The sequence below is a fragment of the Erpetoichthys calabaricus genome, chromosome 13, assembly GCF_900747795.2.
Source record: "Erpetoichthys calabaricus chromosome 13, fErpCal1.3, whole genome shotgun sequence".
NCBI lineage: Eukaryota > Metazoa > Chordata > Cladistia > Polypteriformes > Polypteridae > Erpetoichthys > Erpetoichthys calabaricus.
The window spans coordinates 47,647,579-47,664,953 of record NC_041406.2 but is presented as its reverse complement, the minus strand read 5'-3'; the positions used below and the strand labels follow the sequence as shown (position 1 = coordinate 47,664,953).

The window sequence follows — 17,375 nt, the reverse complement described above, 5'->3', positions numbered from 1 at the left end:
CCTGAGCCCCACCAATGATAATTTTAATGACAGAGACAAAGTTTTTTCAAGGTAACAACCAATAGGTTGAGGTACTTCCGGTGAAATCTCAGCCAGGTCAGTCACTTCCATTGTCTATATTGCAGTTGTGATTTTCGTTTAGTGGCGAGAATGTCAGAGAAAAAGAAGTTTAAGTATCAGTGTACCGATAGCTCTACAGATGAACATTGTTGTGTACCTTTACAGTATTTTGGGCTTCCAGTAAGTATAACAAGGTATATAGTTTTCATACGTTTCCCTCCGATGTGGAAACCCAATCTAAATGGATCACTTCTATCTGAAGAGAGAGTTTTATAGTTAGTCTCCATTTCCAAATTTGTAGCAACCATAATCAACCAAGAGGATTTTTGCAAGCCGGGGTCTGAGACAGTGTGGTAATTGTTGAAGAAGACAGCAATCCCTGCACTGTTTGAGAGGAATATTTTCTCTATTCCACTTTCAAGACCGGGGGTTTGGGAGAGGAGAAAGCAACCAATGGACACACCAGGTGAGGAGGAGGATGCAGCAGTTTTCAACATAGCGCTTGATGAAAACATGTCTCTCAGAGAGGAGGTCCTCCAGCTGAGGAAACAAATTAAGACCTTTACAATGAAGCAGAGATTTGGCATTCACTGTTTTGCTAGCTCAGTCATTCACTTTTTTATAAGGTAAGATGCCCAGCAGACTCATGTTGTTATATTTGTATTATCGGTGCCAAGCACTGCAATGGATGGATTCTCTGCTCTTTACTTGGCTCTTTGAGGTGGCTCGCTATTCTTAAAAGGACTACTTGCCTTTTGCCACACTTGTTGTAAAGTTCACATGTTTATAGGCGCTCCTGCTATTGATGATTTAATGTTAGCTCATTCTTTTGTGACTCATCCCTGGCTATATAACTTGTCCAGCACCATTGCAGTATTGGGCTTACATGCATATTCACCTGTCCCTGAATAAAATTTAATTATTGAAATACTGTTTTTTTAAAGAAGCCTAATATAAACACATACTTCTCCAATGTAAGTTCATAGTAGACACAGTTTTTCAATTCATCTGGATCTTATGTTCGTAATTGTGGATGTAGTTTAAAACATATAGTTTGAAGCCGTTCTCCTTTCTTCTCCTTTTTAGCTCTTGATGTTTGGCACAATATTTGAATAATGTGACTTACATTGTTTACCGTACTTCTGGTCATGTCTTGAAGTGATGATGGCAAACTCCAGAGCTACTTTGTTTTGATATCAGCACCAGAAGTGCAGCAGCTAGCTGACACGGAATCCGGAAGAGAGCGTGCATATAGCCTATTTGCTTACTGTGTAAACAGAAGTTTGGAAGATGCTCTGCCTTTTATCTTACATCAAATCTACACCTTTCTTGATAAGCCTGGTTCATATGTCAGAGCACTATTTTTGGATTTTTCTTCAGCATTTAATACCATCCAGCCTCACATACTGATTAGGAAACTGACCTATATGAATGTTAAGCCATTTATCACTTTATGGATTCAGAACTTGAAAATCATTCACAGACAGTCAAAGCACAGGGCACTTTTTTCAAAAGTCATTTATTGTAGTACTAGGGTGTTAATCTTTTTAGTTAGCCAATAAAAGGTGTCATTTTGCTTGGCTTTTCTCTACAAAAGTCATTTATTCAAACACAGGGAGCCGGCAGGGCTGTGTCTTATCACCATTACTATTTACTTTGTACACAAGTGAACTGAGACAGAACAATGACCACTGCTCCATAATCAAGTATGCTGATGACATCATGCTCATAGGATGCATATCTGGGGAGGATGAAAGCCACCACCTAAATCAAGTGGACTATATGGTGAACTGGCGCAATAAGAACTTACTGTAAGAGACAGAAATCTGTATGTGCACCTATTGTTCTGGGGCTGGAAGTAGAAATAGTGACTGAATATAAATACTTAGGAACTAACCTAGATAACAACTTTAACTGGAATACAAATACAAAAAACATTCTCTAAATGCAATCAGCACTTATTTCTACTCCGTAAACTCAAACTATTTAAAGTAGACAAGGACCTCATATTGTCCTTTTATCGCAGTATGATCCAGTCTGTTACCACATTCAGCTTCATTGCCTGTTTTAGCAGTCTGACAAACCAAAATTTAAAAAAGCTCCAGCAGATTACTAAGCATGCAGCTAAAGCTATTGGGGCTGATGTAGATGATTTGGTAAGTGTGTGTCAGAGGACAATGTTAATGAAATTGGAAATCATCTTAACTGATGACAGACATCCATTACATGTAGAACTTAACTTCAGTAAATCAGGAAGAATAGTCACTTTGAAAACCCCCACAAATTGCTCCAAAACTTCCTTTCTTCCTAGTGCCATATAACTTTTTAATAAGCAATATTGGGGAAAATGATGGAGGTTTGATATGTACCCTGTAACTGTTTTTGGTTAAATATGCATATCAAAACTGCCTTAAATTTTAACTTGTCTTGTCTGTATTTGTATTCTTTTATTTCTTTCTGCCTAGTATTAGATGCAACTGAGAAGGCAAATTTTATGTTTTCTTGTGTAAACATGACTAAAGAAAGAAACCTTAAAGCTTGAAATGACTCGAGGTCCTGTGGTGGGCATGCTACAAAAGTTCTTGAGTTTCTGAAAAGTCTCTGGTTCCTGAAATGTTCCTGCAGTGGGAAAATGTCCATTGATATGAAAAGAAAAACAAAGAAGAGGGGAAGAAAGACAAAAAATACTACAGGGACATTGGATTACAGTTCCCCTTAAAATGACTACAGACAAACAGCACACTTGACTGCCAATTTAAAATACAGGTGCTGGACACACCATTATTTCATGCCAAGGATGATTCAAATAGTATAAGATTAAAAAAGAGAGTTGCCATACATTAAAGGACAATGAATTAAGAGATTTCCAACAGAAATATATTTAGCAGCAATTGTGTCTAGAGAGAATAGCCTTTGCTGCAAAGGAGAATATTCTTTTGTAGGAATATTTCAGCAGGAAACTGTAGCTGCATGACATTCCCAGAACCTACGGATTTTGATCAACAGAGGGCACATAAGGGGTACAGACCTGTAATATTAAGTCTTTAATTCCCTTAATTGATGAATTGTTAGTTTTAAAATATGCCTGGTGTTACTTAAGAACATGCTAAAATTGATTATAGGTAACTATGAACTAAACCATGCAAGAACAGTCTATGAGAAAAAAAGTAATTTTCAGAATATAGTGGTCAATGAGGTCAAAGGATATGCTGGATAACTGTAGCATTTCCGTTATCAGGAGACCTTATAATGTCATCGACATCATGTGTTAATGCAGTTTATCTTCTGTGACCGGTGAGAAAGCCTGAGTGCTTTTTCTCAAGTAAATTATAAAGAGAAAGGTGAGACTGAACCAGTGAGACTACTAGTTTCTAAAGCACTTTACAAAGAAAAAGTAATTTGAAATTGCTCTATAATTATTAAGCATATGTAGCTCTAGGTCTGATTTTTTTTAAATAATGGCCTGATAATATATACTTTTAGTGCATTAGGAACTGTGCCAGTCAATAGAGATCTATTGATAATGTTGACAATGTTAAAAATGACTGAACCATTTTAGCACTGAGTGTAGAGAAAAAAACTCAAAATGTGATACATTAAGTGATTCAGGAAAACAAAGCAATTCACATCTTTTCTTATTTTGCTCTTTTCATCACATATAATGCAATGCCTGCATCTGTAAATTTGCGCAGTGTGTTACTGGCCAACTCCTCTAGTAAAATCAGCATTAAGCTTCAAAGAAATACGTAAAGAAAAATAGCAGGCTGGGAAGTATGCTAGAGGGCTTTCAGACATCTGCTTAGATGTATTCTTGTGATTAATAGTAATCAGTCTCCTTTTAGATACCCATCCTCCATTTAGACATCAGACGCCTTTCAGGCTGTGAATTGATGCTCAGAAAGCAAGCTTCATTTAGCCATTCATCGGTGGCACATATTATAGCATCTGTCTTACTGTTTCTGTCACAGCCAATGAAGACAGACCCTACCAATCTGTAGGAACACATGGTGTGACTGAAAAAGGTCTGGCAGGCAAGAAAATGGAGTTTGAGAAGGGAAACAACTTTCTGTATATAAATAATCAATGCTTGAACAGATAACATTTTACACACCTCAGAATGTTGTAAATATGAGACAACAGGTAACTATTAGGTAAAGTTCAATGTTTGTTTCCTTGTAATCTATCATGTATTTCCTATATGATTTTGTTACTCTGAACTTTACTTTGCGATTCTATGTTTTGTGAAAGGTGCTATATACAGTAATTATTGAGAATAGTGAAGAATGGGGTAGTGGCAAGCAGACCTGTTTGGATATACAAATAATAAATCTGCACAAGAGGATCAGCTTTTTTTCAGGACAGGCCTGAAGGTAAGTCATTTTGAAATTGTAAAACTAACTTATTGATCTGTGATGGACCAGTGCTTGCCCACGACTGGTTCCCACTTTGTGCCAAGTGCTGTTGGGGATGGCACCAGCAGTCCACCACCTTGAATTGGAGAGATGGATTAATGATTTATCAGTTTATTATCATTATAATCTCTATACATATAAAATCCAATGTTTGTCTGTATGTCTGTATGCTTTTCACGAGATAACTTCTTAACAGATTTAGATTGTTTTTTTTCTATAATTTGCTTGAACATTTCATTTGATTTTGCGACCTCTCTCATCACGCTAAGTATCATAGTTTGCTTGTGGTACCGATTTATTTGCATGAATCTGAGAGAGAAGCAGTGGACCGAGGGGAGGGGGACAGGGCCCTCCTCACTCACGCATCAGCCTCTGGGCATATCTTACATTCGTTTAGCTGGCAAATGAGAGAACTACTTAACGGATTTAAATCGGGTTTTATCTAGAATTTGCTTGGACATTCTGGTTGACTTTGCGACTTCTCTCGTCATGCTAACAATCATAGTTCGATTGCAGTAGCGATATAGTCACGCTAATCCGAGATATAGGCTGCGGGCTGAGGGGAGTGGGAAGTGTGACGTCAGGAGTAGGGAGCCAGGTAGAACCCTTCTCGCTGTCCTGTTTCACTTCTGCGCGGGTGGTGCCATGGGGCACGGCTGGAAAGAAATAAATGGAAATTGGCATTATACAGTCCATATTCAAGAAGCTACAAGTTTATAAATAAATAGATTTAATTTGCTGATAATCCTAATGTTGCTAGTTAATAAATCAGTTAAGTAATGCCAGGGGGAATCTTCCTAAAGAACTGTATTTCTAAGGCTAAGGATTATGTTATGGTTATAACTAAAAACCTGAACAATTACAAAACTGGTTCTAATATTAAAAACATTTTCCTGGGACAAGAGAATCTCGTTTTAATAGATCTTTCTACACGCTCTTATTAGATGCCATAATCCTGCTGCCACTACAACTGGACAACTACACCCCACTAATCACTGCAGACAAAACAAGATATTAATCTTAAACTAATTCATCAGATAATTCACCTCCTTCAATACATTTTACAACAGCCTTCAAATGAGCTTAAATGACTCCCAGCTTACTACTCAACAGTTTAAAGAGCACATAAAATCTGCTTATAGCCAACCTCTGGGTGTGCTCTGGTGTTCTTGCTGAATGACATGATGGACAGTTGCATTGGCATCATCTTTATTTAATGCAGTTAACATTAAAGTGAACATTGTAATTTCTAGGTACTACATTGCCTTGAAGATGTCAGATTACATGACTCCCCGACAGCTTTGTAGAATGGTTTCAAAGGTATTATTGTGCCAGAAAAGTACCAACAGGTCGACACATTTGGGAAGCCAGACGACATGAAGTTTTGTTTGTATTTCTTCACTGTGCAGTTGTGCTGAGTTCAATGTTGGAGGCAGTGTGATGGCTTGGGCGTGCATGGCTGCCAGTGGCACTGGGACACTAGTGTTTATTGATGAGGTGACGCAGGACAGAAGCAGCCGAATGAATTCTGAGGTATTCAGAAACATACTGTCTGCTGAAATCCAGCTAAATGCAGTCAAATTGATTGGGCGGTGTTTCATGATACAGATGGACAATGACCCAAAACATACAGCCAAAGCAACCCAGGAGTTTATTAAAGCAAAGAAGTGGAAAATTCTTGAATGGCCAAGTCAGTCACCTGATCTTAACCCAATTGAGCATGCATTTCACTTGTTGAAGACTAAACTTCAGACAGAAAGGCCCACAAACAAACAGCAACTGAAAGCCGCTGAAGTAAAGGCCTGGCAGAGCATTAAAAAGGAGGAAACCCAGCATCTGGTGATGTCCATGAGTTCAAGACTTCAGGCTGTCATTGGTTTTCAACCAAGTATTAGAAATCCATCCATCCATCCATTTTCTAACCCGCTGAATCCAAACACAGGGCCACGGGGGTCTGCTGGAGCCAATCCCAGCTAACACAGGGCACAAGGCAGGAACCAATCCCGGGCAGGGTGCCAACCCACTGCAGGACACACACAAACACACCCACACACCAAGCACACACTAAGGCCAATTTAGAATCGCCAATCCACCTAACCTGCATGTCTTTGGACAGTGGGAGGAAACCAGAGCGCCCGGAGGAAACCCACGCAGACACGGGGACAACATGCAAACTCCACGCAGGGAGGACCCAGGTCTCCTAACTGCGAGGCAGCAGCTCTACCACTGCACCACCGTGCCGCCCAGTATTAGAAATGAACATTTTATTTCCAGTTATTTAATTTGTCCAATTACTTTTGAGCCCCTGAAATGAAGGGATTGTGTTAAAAAAATGTTTTAGTTGCCTCACTTTTTTATGCAATCATTTTGTTCACCCCACTGAATTAAAGCTGAAAGTCTGCACTTTAACTGCATCCGAGTTGTTTCATTTAAAATTCATTGTGGTAATGTACAGAACCAAAATTAGAAAAAAAGTTGTGTCTGTCCAAATATTTATGGACCTAACTGTAGATATATGTATTGTCACACATGTGCGAGTAGGAGGCAGCTAAAGGGTCTGAGTAAGTGTAATAGAACAGCCAACCTGGGGGCGGCGGAGTGTACTGACTTTCTTTCTCAGTTCCCTACAGATCTTTCCCTGGAAATCCTACAAGTTTCCAGGGCCTCAGAAGACATCACTTCCGGAGCCAGCCCCTTTGCTGACATCACTTCCGAAGCTGGCCCCTTTGCTGACATCACTTCTGGTTCTGGCCATTTTGATGACATCAGTTCCTCTACAGGCCTTTAAAGCCTCCATCTTGGGCTACTATAGTTAGTTCTGTTGTGGATCAGTTCTATGCACATCGTGCTAAAAAAACTTTATACGGGTGGCTGCCTCAAATCTTTATGATGTGTTTTGTGTATTATTATCACTATATATATATATATATATAATGATGGATGGTAGCTGGTGTTTTTACCCTGCTGGGATGTTTCCTTAAGGGAAGGACAGGGGGAGATTCCCCACAGGGAAAATGAGCGTTTATAGAAGCTTATCAAATAAATAAATATATATATATATATATATATATATATATATATATATATATATATATATATATATATACATACACAAAAACTATAGCCTGAAAACATGTCTGAATGATTAAAAAAAAAAGAAATTTAAAATGAAAGAAAAACTTTCAACTTGGCAGTCACAGTCACAGTGAGTAATTTTTCTGGCATTTTGCTGTTGGTATAAAGGAGCCCTAGTAACATTTAATAATAATAATAATTTGTTTACTGAAAGTACTTGATGTTAATGTGTCAGAGAGAGGGTGCTGCGTATGATGTTGCAGGTCAGCTACACACTATTGTTTCCCTCCAGCAGCATCTTGAACCTGTCACTGCCAATAATGTACCCAAGCAATGAGCTTAGCAGATGGGGACATTCACACAAAGCAAGAGACAGGTGCAGAACACACCCTGACATGCCAGGGTGCTCCGTCACTATCACCACACCAGCATCCCACAGGTGCGCAAGCACGCACACTCACAGAGATTGAGTTGGCTATTTAATTATTTATTCATTTAAAAGTGGACTGGGTATTTAGCCGCTGACCTGCTACACGACACTGCAGCATTGTTCATTTTGGTACTCAGGTTTGTTTTAATACTCTCCTTTGCTACTGTCTCCAGGGGGTCCAAAGTGCATCCAAAAACTAAGCCTGCTGTTTTAGTTAGCTTATTGATTTGGTGGGCCTCTCTTGAATTGGTTTTACCAGACTGGCATAACACAGTGTAGAAAATGGCACTGGCCATCACAGAGTTGTAGACAATGTGAAGGATGTCACTGCACACATTAAAGAAGAAGATCCTGCTCTACCCTTTCTTATATTGTTCTTCTGTGTTACAAGACCATTCCAGCCTGTCATTGATGTGGACTTGTAGGGGTGGACCACCTCTACATCCACTTGCTGAACAGTGACTGGACATTGCAGTTGGATGTGTATAGAGTAAAGAGAAATGAAGATAGGACTGTCCCTTGTGGTGCTCCAGTGTTGCTCTCATTCATACCTGAAACACAGAGCTTGAGTCTCAAAAACTATGGTCTGCCCAACAGATAGTCCAGGACACCACTGGCTTATCCGCCTGCCTATCTTTGAGTTTAACCCTTTACTGGGATGGCTGGATGGTATTAAATGCACTGGAGAAATCAAACAAATATAAATCTCACAGTGCCCTCAGCTTTTTCCAGATGAAAATAAGTTCAGTAGAGCAGATAGATAATTGCATCATCCACTCCAAGCTTTGTCCGATAGGCAAACTGCAGTGGGTTCAGGTGGTCTATGACAAGAAAACTCAAATAGTCTAGGACCAGCCCCTCAGAGGTCTTAATGATAATAAATAAGTAATAAACTGGAAACTGATTTGAACGGTTGATTGACTGGGACCATTTGACCTATGACTAAATGATGCTACATGATGATGCACCCACAGTACTATGGGAGGTCCAGGCACAAGTGAATGTTTTAAGTAAAGCCTCTTCATCCATAAGAGACTGTCAACTGTGCTGGCTTTATAACATTATTTAGAAGATGCTTATGAATTGTGTGTTGCACAGTGTATGAACATGGGCCTACACTGTGTGCTTGTGTGAGAAGGCCTTGCAATAAACAGAAGGTTGGCTCCTGCCTTGAGCCCAGTGCTAACGGCATAGGCTCCAACAACCCATAATCCTGTCCTGGATTAAGTGGGTTTTATAAATGTTGTTTTTTAATATCAAATTTAAATTTTATCCAATCCTAAATTAACAACATGATACCTATCTATTCCTGTGGATGCATACCCAGCACTGTGTATTTGTTTGAAATTGTTTGTTTTCATTAAAAATATTTTTGTTCTGTTTATGTATACTAAAAGACATCTGCAAAAGGCAAAAAAATGGGTGGGCATATCCACCACTGGCCTGCAAAGGAAATGAAACATTAATCACACTTGACTAATACAATACACAAAAAAGCTACTGTATTTTTAAACACCTAAAATATCTGGGCAGTCATTTCCCCATTTAGGAAAAGCCAGCTTTCAGGAAAAAGGACATTGAATTTCAAAGCACAAGTACATTTTAATAATGCACAGACATACTTATATTATAATTTGAAATGAGGTGATTCCCAAAAGCAGAAATATACCAACTGATCTGTTATTTTAGTAACAGCAAATTAAAATTGAGGTCAGCATGGTGACCACTGCTTCAGTGACCTGAGTTTTATTAACAGCATGAGTTTGTGTTTAATTTAAACAGACAAATGATTCATAGAATGCCACAAGTATAAAAAGCTATAGGTTTGTTTGAGAAAATTTTACACATAAAAAAACATGCAAAAGACAAATAATGTGAGAGCATAAAAGTAGCTGGTGGGGTGGTTCTCATACTTGCCCACCTTTCAAAGACATTTCAAATTTCAAATACCCGTTTATCATCTCTTCTCTTTCAAGACCCTGGCCCTTATTCTTATTCTAGACTGTGTCATGTTTTTTTGGTTCAAACTGGGTTTAAATCACCTTCTAGAATCACTTTAGAGATATTGGTGACACTTCTTAGAATGAAGGAGCACCCGGCTTGAACTCCCTCTTGCACCTCCAGGTTTCCCTACACCACTGAGCCTTGAGAATTGAGAAGGACTTAAATGGTTGAGTTTTATTCCTTTACAGGGACAACACGATCAAATAAGTTCCATACTGCAAAGACTTCATGTAGTGAGTGTCCCCTCCGAGGTCTCTTCCTTTCCAAGCAAGAAGCCTTTTCAGGCCTGGAAGTCATATAAAGTCTTGTCAGCCATCCTTGGTCACTCTTTGTCTCTAAGAAGAGGCTCTAATTTATTTGAAAACCTGTCAAGCCACTTTCCTTCAACTACCTAGGGGAATATTTCAAGTTTACACCAGCTCCCAGTCGATCTTTGTGCACACTTGTGGTCCTCTCCATTGTTTTTCCAGGGCACCACACACAAAAGGCCTTGTCATTCCCTAATGGCTTCTGCTTCCCACCCTTAAATGTCTAGTCGTTCTTTCCCTGCCTGTGTGAATGTTGCTGTCTGCTGAAAATTTCTTGCGGTACTTTTTTCTATTCTTTGGAGCCCTCTTATTAGCTGAACACCCCATGACAACATATCATACCCATGTCTTAGTATGTTTTCCTTGGGCTCTTCACTTTGCTCTGACATTCCAGATGGTGAATCTAAATGGTCTCATCATAAGTGTGAGTGTATCCTGCAATGGACTGACATCCACTCTAGAGGTGATTCCTGCCTTGTGTTCATTAAGCAAGTTTAAAAATCGGTGGGGTGAACTAAAACATTAAGTCTATGTGATATTAAGGAAAGAAACACTGAAAGCTGCACTCATTTCTTATTTTTACAAAACAAGGGGTAGGTTATCCAGTTGGTCACTGCTTTTTTAATTCCTTTTTTCACACCTATGCTATTCCAGTAGTTTATTGCATTGTTAAGGCATTGTGAAATATACAAATTGAGTGACTGAAAGTCTTGAGAAGCCAGCCATCATAAGAGGCCTTGTTATAAACATTAAAGTTCTTCATCCATCAATCAATTCATTTTTAAGCTGCTTAATCCAATTCAGAGTCATAGGGACCAGAGATGAACTTGGCAGAACTGGTTCTAAGGGAGCGGCAGCTCCAAGAGAGTGTCAGACGATCAAAGTTCACACTCACCCCATTTAGACTTACCAATTGACCCTATCTGTACATCTCTGGAATGTGGGAGGAAAACTGAAGATCCCTGGAAAAGCCTGCACTAAGAGGGAATAGATTAAAATTCAAACCTGGGACTCTGAGGCTATCTACCTTTGTGTTGCTCACATTATTATATTCAATGCATTCTATCCATAGATGAGACACCAGTCCATTGCTGGTTCACCCCAAATACTGTAACTGAATTCTAATTTATTTATACATTTTCTCTAATATTAGACATTCTGCACCACATTTTAAATATGATCACAAGTTTTGCATAAACAATTCACAATGACACTAAATGCAAAACAATATAAGAACTTCCGAAATGTCAGCTGTGAAAGTGTATCTTGTAAAATTTATGTGCACAACAAGTATTTCTGCTATTATACTATATGATTCTTATTGATAACCACCACCAAAATCCAACATTATTTTGAAGTAAAAAAAAAATTTAATAAAATCTGAATCTGAATTTTCACACTGAGATCCTCTACTGGATACATCATAATGCTATTCCTGCTTCTGTGTGGAAGTGCGGAATGGTAAGCACAGAAGAGAGTATTGCAGCAAAATGCAAAATCATTTCGTACTTTTATACTTGGATACAATTTGAGACACATATGTGGTGGGAAGGAGCATGGATATGTAAAATGAGGGGAGATTTGTAAACAACACCTACACTGTGCTTTCTGCATTGTAAATCCTGTAAAAGTGACCGAGTGGCATTTGTTAGTGTTCAAATGAGCTATACCTACAGCCGGTGTGTCTTGAGGCATTTACTAGTGCTATTTTAGATTCTGACATTCTGTTATGTTATCTTGTATGATAAGGCAGAAAAGCATATGGTACAGGCATCAGTCAGAATGTGTATTTGGCTTTGGGCTTAAGTTCTACTGATAACTTTAGAAATCCTGTTATCTGTGCTATTGAAAAAATATTTAATTTGAGTATTTTGTTTTAGGAAGAAGTAACTTTTAAGTGAATAAACTGCATGACTAAGGCTATAACTATATTAAGGAACTCAAAAGGGAACACTATTACTTGTGATTTAAACAAGAGTTAAACAAAAAGGTTTAGAGAAAAGCTGACAGGCAGGAAATGACATCATGCTGTCAGGGGAAAGGGGCAAGCTGCAGAGAATTTGGTGTGGCTTAGAGGTAAACATTTCAGGAGACATTGCAGGCCAACACTTTAGAAAAGGGGTCGACTGGATCTTTTCTTCTTTTGAACAATCAGCTAAACCAAATGAAGGAAATAATAATGTGTTTTAACAGATTAGAGACTGATGTCAGTCAGCCATTATCCAACCCGCTATATCCTAACTACAGGGTCACGGGGGTCTGCTGGAGTCAATCTCAGCCAGCACTGTTTAGGTTTAAATTATTTACCCCCGTTTTCAACAAGTTGCAGTCTTTAAAACCCTCTCTTTCTTCTGTTTTACCATCAGGGTTACTTAGCCACAGAGCCAAAGTTCTAGAACTACCATCCCACTAAACTTATCCAAGTTGTGGTGTGGTCAGTCTCCCCAGCTTCCAACAGGTGTTTAGCTGGTGGAAGTGCCCTGAGGTTACCAGCTATACATCCATCCATCCATTATCCAACCTGCTATATCCTAACTACAGGGTCACGGGGGTTTACTGGAGCCAATCCCAGCCAGCACAGGGCGCAAGGCAAAAACAAATCCCGGGCAGGGTGCCAGCCCACCACAGGGCACACAGCCACTCACCAAGCACACACTAGGGACAATTTAGGATCACCAATGCACCTAAGCTGCATGTCTTTGGACTGTGGGAGGAAACCGGAGATCCCGGGGGAAACCCACGCAAACACGGAGAGAACATGCGAACTCCACGCAGGGAGGACCCGAGAAGCGAACCCAGGAGAGACTGATGTAACCTACTAAAAATAGCCGTCAAGCTATGGTATGAAAGAAAGCACAGCTTTTGAGAGAGGCAGACAACGTATGGCTTTTAAAATGGAGGGATGACATACAGCTCTTACTACGAGAATGTAGCATTCTTGAATGAGATAGTGGGAGTGTAGTCAGCCCTGAAGTCTCTCTGAACCATCATGCTGTCCAAGGACAAAAATGTGGGACTACCTAAAACAAAGAACCTAGATGTGCCATAAACATGCATACTTTTAAAGAATGCCTTAGCTGAATTACAAAGTATGGACTCATTAAATTACATGGACATCTCTCTCCCAAATATAGTGAAGTGAAGTTTCTGATGGCTGTTTTTTTCTGCAAATAAACATAAGTAATGAATAAATTACAGTTTGAATATTGAAACTTGTCTTATGTATTGATATCTTCTGCCTCAGTGTGCTTGTTCAAGTGAGTTGTTATTTGTGTAGCTCTTTCAGAGGTAGCGACCAGAAAAACAAATAAAAGTAACAAGGCAGGAGAACCTCCTAGCCTCTGTTAGAGTAAGTGTGTAGCCCTTTCAGGGGTAACGATGAAGTAGCCAGCCTCTGGCCCATACCACGGTACTGAAGCTGAGGTAACCAGGCTCCAGCATATTGCCAATGTTTAGATGTGTGCACTCCTTTTTAAAGGTATTTGCTAAGTTCCAGCAGCTAGATGCAGCTCTTGAAGCATCTCTTTGCCTTTCTGATGTGTAGCCTTTTCTGGGGTATTGACCAGGGGCAGCAATAGGCTCTTAAGGTATTCTTGCTTTGTGTTTGATCTGTAACCCAGAGGGTAGATAAATGCTGTGGGGTATATATGTAAATTAAAGCTAATAATTTAGGCATTTCTACTGTTAACTTGTCCACCAATATAAAAAGAACCTTACAGGTAAATGACCTTCTGTAAACATTTTTACATTGCAAAACAGCTGATCACAGTTATTTAATCTTAATTTGTTTTAGAAGAGTACAGCTGAGAAGCACACTCCTTTCTAAACCATACTATAGCACATTACTTTGCAACTTAAATGTCAATCTTGCCCCCTCTCTGAGTCATTTCCATGGCAGCAGACAACATTTACCGTTATATACTTTTCTGCAGCTCATCCCATAACCTGTCAAAATCTCATATCAAAACCAATCTTCTCTTCTCCTTATCTGCAGAGGCAATCAGTGAAGTCTGATGAGTGTCTGTCCAGATACCGCACTTCATCATCATTCTGATGCCTTTACAGCTGGGAACCATGTGGTGAGTATTTTTGATTCCATGGCACTTCATTTAATTAAAACAGATTTCTTCTTTTTCACAACAAAAAGATTCCATAGAATATCTTATTATACACTTCCAACACTAAACTGTATACTGTAATCTGACAATCAAAAATTTAAACAAATAAATCACATGAACTCTCCCTTTCACATGAAACTAAGATAGGAGAGCTTATTCATTTTAGTGACTAAACTGCCAACCTAAACATACAAAGACAAAGGGCAATAAAAGATTTTGTCTGGAGCTTTATAATGAAAGTTGATCTTGTAACATGTCGGCCCCAAAATCAGCTCCTTAACCTTTAAATCACACTGGCTGGCTAAGCAAAGCTAAAAGACAAAACATTGCGGAAGCGATTCTTCAAGGTGTTAGTTCGCCTTCATGCATATCAATTTAAAATTCCCCTTTAAATATCACATAATTAATTTAAAGTCTCAATTCTTTAAGATGATACATTGATCCATTTTATGAAAGCAGCTAGCTAATTATAATATTAAAAAAAAACAGTTTTAATAAAACTTATTAATTAATGCATGTATTCACTGCTCTTGTCAATGCAAACTTCTGATGGTACAGCACTTATGTGGGCAAAATCAAGGGGCAAGATAGGTGTCAATTTTGGATGGGGTGCTAGTACATCATGCATTATTAAGATAGATAGATAGATAGATAGATAGATAGATAGATAGATAGATAGATAGATAGATAGATAGATAGATAGATAGATAGATAGATAGATAGATAGATAGATAGATAGATAGATCCATGGTCATTGAAACTGAAACAATTTATAAGCATTAATCAGCCTAACCTTCATGTCTTTAGGACATGGAAGAAAACCTGTGTACGGGTTTAGAAAAAAAAGATGGTGACAGGATGGCCTCTGGAACTGTAAGCCTGTAGTGCACACCACTGGACCACTGTGTCCTCCTTGAAGACGTACTGACTTACTTAATCTCATCTAATTGTTTGTACTTGTAATTGCAGTAGTAGCATTGTCACGTGTGCAGGGTACAGTGAAATTCTTACTTTTAATTCTAATCAACATGGAACAAGTTGCCACTCTCTGGCTACATGACAAACGAGAATGTTTTAAAGTACATAACTTAATTTCACATACAACTAAATCTGCTTACCTAATGTTTCTATTGATTAAATATATTGGAATGATGCTTAATTGATTTTAAATATGTAAACCATAAGGGAAACAGAGCAATTAATTCTTAAACAATTAATTCTAACTGCCATTCTTATTATGACATGAAGTAAAGGATAACTTGTGTTTACTTCAACAAATACTGTAGATAAAAAAGGACTTTAGAATCCTGTATAAAATCACAGGGCAAGTGTGTGTGTGTGTGTGTGATCCAAATTGACATGGTAGCATCACACAGTTGCTGTAGATTTGACGGGTGCACATCCTTGATGCGACTCTCCCATTCCACCACATCCCAAAGGTGTTCTATTGGATTGAGATCTGGTGACTGTGGAGGCCATTTAAGGACAGTGAACTCATTGTCATGTTCAAGAAACCAGTGTAAGATAATCTGAGCTTTGTGACATGGCATGTTAACCTGCTGGAAGTAGCCATCAGAAGATGGGCTCACTGCGGTCACAAAGAGCTGGACAAGTTCAGCAACAATATTCAGGTAAGCTGTGGCATTTAAACGATGATCAATTGATACTAAGAGGCCTAAAGCGTGCCTAGAAAATATCCCCAACACCATTATACCACCACTACCAGCCTGAACCATTGATACATGGAATCATGCTTTTATGTTGTTGATGTCATCTGACCCTATTATCTGAATGTTGCAGCAGAAAATGAGACTCATCACACCAGGCAATGTTTTTCCAATCCTCTGTTGTCCAATTTGGGTGAGCCTGTGTGAATTGTAGCCTTAGTTGCCTGTTCTTAGATGATAGAAGCGGCACCCGGTGTGGTCTCCTGCTGCTGTTGCCCATCTGCTTCAAGGTTCAACATGTTGTGCATTCAGAGATGCTCTTCTGTATACCTTGGTTGTGACGAGTGGTCATTTGAGTTACTGTTGCCTTCCTATCAGTCTGAACCAGTCTGGCCATTCTTATATGACTTCTGGCATCAACAAGGCAAGAATTGTGGCTTGCTGGATATTTACCTTTTTTGGACCATTTTCTGTAAACCTTAGATATGGCTGTGTGTAAAAATCTCAGTAGATCAGCAGTTTCTGAAATACTCAGACCAGCTAGTCTGGCACCAACAATCATGCCATGTTCAAGGACACTTAAATCACTTTTCTTCCACATTCTGATGCTTGGTTTGAACTTCAGCAGGTTGTGTTGATGATGTCGACATGCCTATATGCATTGAGTTGCTGCAATCTGATTATATATATATATATATATATATATATATATATACACTATATATATTTTGTAAATTTAATAGTATAAATTAATTTCTGCTCCAATATCAAAGAGAAAGTAACTAAATCCATCCATCTATTTTCTTAACCAGCCAATCCAGGGTCGAGTCATGGGGTGGTTGTAGTCTATCCCAGCAATCATCGGGAACAAGACGGTGTGAATACACACACACACACACACCAGGGGCCAATTTTGCATTGTCAATTCACGTATCCTGCATGTCTTTGGACTGTGGGAGGAAACTGGAGTATCCGGAGGAAACCCACACGGACACGGGGAGAACATGCAAACTCCACACAAAGAGCAGCCGAGATGCAAACACTGATCTCTCTGTTGTGAGGCAGCAGCACTGCTACTGCACCACTGTGCCTTCACATTAAAACCATTCGCCATATTATTCTACTCATTATTTTATACAATTTTTTACTTTGTGGCCTTAATGACCACTGTTTAGGTTTAAATTATTTACCCCATTTTCAACAAGTTGCAGTCTTTAAAACCCTCTCTTTCTTCTGTTTTACCATCAGGTTCACTTAGCCACAGAGCTGAAGTTCTAGAACTACCATCCCACTAAACTTAT

At 39.0% G+C, this 17,375-nt stretch overlaps 1 protein-coding gene across 2 annotated transcripts in view; it reads right to left on the bottom strand.

The window, feature by feature from the left end:
* Positions 1-17,375, bottom strand: part of LOC114664190 (raftlin-like) — a 252,705-nt gene that overhangs the window by 32,088 nt on the left and 203,242 nt on the right. The window lies entirely within an intron of this gene.